Below are 2848 nucleotides of genomic sequence, written 5' to 3'. Positions count from 1 at the left end.
CAAACTTGTAAATGAGATCTAAATTCTCTTTTGAATACTGTATTCTTAAACATTAAGTTTCTACTGGCTATTTCCTGTATGATTTCTTATAAGCCTCCATAAGGCCTATAACATGTGTTCAGAGTAAAACTAGGATGACAAAGTCACATGCTAATTTTCCCAGTAACTTCTTTGGAATGAAACTACTTTAGAGTAAATACTTGGAACTCTGAATTCTCAAGAAATAGAAATGGTTTGCCTGGAGTCATCCTTGTTTTTAAATGGGAAAGTTCATATCTTAATTACCCATCATTTGCCTCCCCCATCCCGAAATCAGTATCAAGATACCTGATTCTAACTTTGCAGTTAGTCTAGATTGTCTAGTTGTTTTCCATCCCACTGGTACTTACAACCAGTAAAGACCATTAATATAGTTTACCTGAAATGCTACAAAGCCTTTGAATTTTTTTGTCTTTATGATTTCTTTTCCCACCTTATATTCTGAATTGCTACTATTTTTTCTAAACTCCATCGCTTCTCGGCCTTTTGGCTAAGATCAAGTGTATTTTTTCTAAACTCCAAACCTGACAACATCTTTCTTCTCCTTATAGTGTTTGAACTTCCCACTTACCCTAACACAGGTACACACTACTTAAGAGGGTGCACTTCACCTTTCATAGAATCATCTAGTTTATTGTCTAAACATATTCCTTTGCACTTTCCTCTTATCATGCATATAAGCCCGGATGCCAGCTGCCCCCTCTACAACAGCAGTCTTTGTTTTTATTTTACAACTGCACAAGTATACAACCCTTACTTGACACTTGTCTTCGTGCTGTTTCCCAAACTCACCTTTACTATCTTTATGAGAAAGACAAATTTACAGAGGAGACTAGGAAAATACTCCATCATATGTGGTATAACACTCCTAACACATCTTTTTATCCAAAGAACTTTAGTCCAAAGTTCTCACTTGTGGCAATTGTAGGGCATTTCTTTTTTGGGTCTTTGCTCACCCCTGCAGGTATATTAACCCTTCCACCCCCCGCAACCTCCACCCCCAAAGCTTGTTACAGTCATCTCTTTAATATCTTGAGCAACTTGGCTTTGTCCTAGCTCCTGTAAAAATGTACATATCAATTCCATCCTAGAGCTTGGCAAACAGGCTGTCTTTCTATTCCTAAATTGCATTCTTGATTACTGACTGTCACTATCAGCTTTAATAAGTTCATTTTGGCCATACTTCTCAATCTAAATAACTTATAAAGGCATTTCATAGAAGAATTATCTTACCAGTTACTGAAAGTGTCTTTGTTTGTGTATGTTTCAGCCATACTGAATTTCTTGCAGTTCTCCTACTATTTTTTGTTCACTCCCACTTTCTGTATAAGTTACCAATTTTCCTGGAATATTTTATCACTGTTTATTTTTTTCAAAAGGAAAAGGTTAGATGATTAGTAAATATACTTAAAGTTATGAGATTTTTGTGTCTCTTTGCCAAAATTTATCTTGACCATTAGAAACAATAGACTTTTTTTAATAAATGAGACCCATGTTAGATGTAGTTCATGAGGCTTGATTTGTACAGAGATTCCTAATTATATCATGGCTCATTTCAGCATTTTTAATCAGCATGGCATGATGAAACTCACTGCATTGCTCTCTAGGGGATTAGAAACAAAACTAATTTCAGGTTTTGAAAGTCATTTTTAAGGCCTCCAAAGAAGCTTTATAAAGGACATTAAAGAGGCCTGAGAATGACATAATTCCAGTTTGGTTCTAAGTTTGAGAATTTTTACAGTTTAAACTACAGTTTCTTCTAGCAATAATATGCAAAACATATGACCTGACCGCTGTGTGTAGTTCAGGATCACAAATAATTAAGATTCATATTTAATTAATAAAAAGGCATTTTCAGATAGCAACATTGAGTATATCTTCATTTTTACCAATGCAAATGACTGAAGGCTTTAGAATGGCAGCAGGTTAACTTCCTGTAGTATGTTTAAGAGTCATACTACCTGGATTTCTCTTAGCACAAGAGCATCTAAGACTTCAAAGCCTTAAGAGGAGTATGGATTAACACAACAACTATAGAGTTAACTCCCAAAACCCACATTTAAGTCCAGCTATATTTTCTTTTCTTTTTTGGATCACACCCGGCGATGCACAAGGGTTAATCCTGGCTCTGCACTCAGGAATTACCCCTGGCGGTGCTCAGGGGACCATATGGGATGCTGGGAATTGAACCCGGGTTGGCCGCATGCAAGGCAAATGCCCTACCTGCTGTGCTATTGTTTCAGTCCCATAAGTCCAGCTATGTTTTCTTAAATCATCTTGTTTTCTATGCTTTCTTATCTTTTACGCAACCTTTTCCCTCATATTTTAAAAGAGAGCTCTCCCAATTTAATTATTGCTCATTTTTCTTTAAGCTTCTTTGATTTCCATATTGTTTCACTTGCAGGAATAATTAACAGATGATGTAAAGTGCTTTAATGTAGAACCATTAGCAGAGTGATTTTCTCAGACTTGCAGCTACTAAAGTTAAATATTAAAAATACAAATGACAAACCAACAAACAATTTAAGTGAAAAACAAAAAAGAGATCTTACCTTGTTTTCTTTCTCCGCCAGAGAGAGCATATGAAGCAATAGATGAGAAAATACTTTGAAAATTAATTTTTCTTTGATGTTATAGGTGGACCTGTTATCTTTCAGCTTTGTGAAGGGTAACTGTGAGAAAAATCACCAGAGAGAGCTCAAAAGACAGGGCACATACTTTGCATATGGAGGCACAGGTTTGATTCCCAACACCACATGGTCCCCAGCACTGTCTGGTATATATAACAGATATAATCTTTGTCCTCATG

The 2848-nt window shown here is 35.9% G+C and overlaps 1 pseudogene; it reads left to right on the top strand.

Moving 5' to 3' along the window:
* The first annotated feature begins 509 nt into the window (after positions 1-509).
* On the top strand, positions 510-666 carry LOC129405177 (U2 spliceosomal RNA; annotated as a pseudogene).
* Positions 667-2848: the final 2182 nt, after the last annotated feature.

This window comes from Sorex araneus, chromosome 5 (assembly GCF_027595985.1).
Source record: "Sorex araneus isolate mSorAra2 chromosome 5, mSorAra2.pri, whole genome shotgun sequence".
Taxonomy (NCBI): domain Eukaryota; kingdom Metazoa; phylum Chordata; class Mammalia; order Eulipotyphla; family Soricidae; genus Sorex; species Sorex araneus.
Note: the sequence above shows the minus strand (reverse complement) of the source record. Positions and strands in the feature narration are given on the sequence as shown.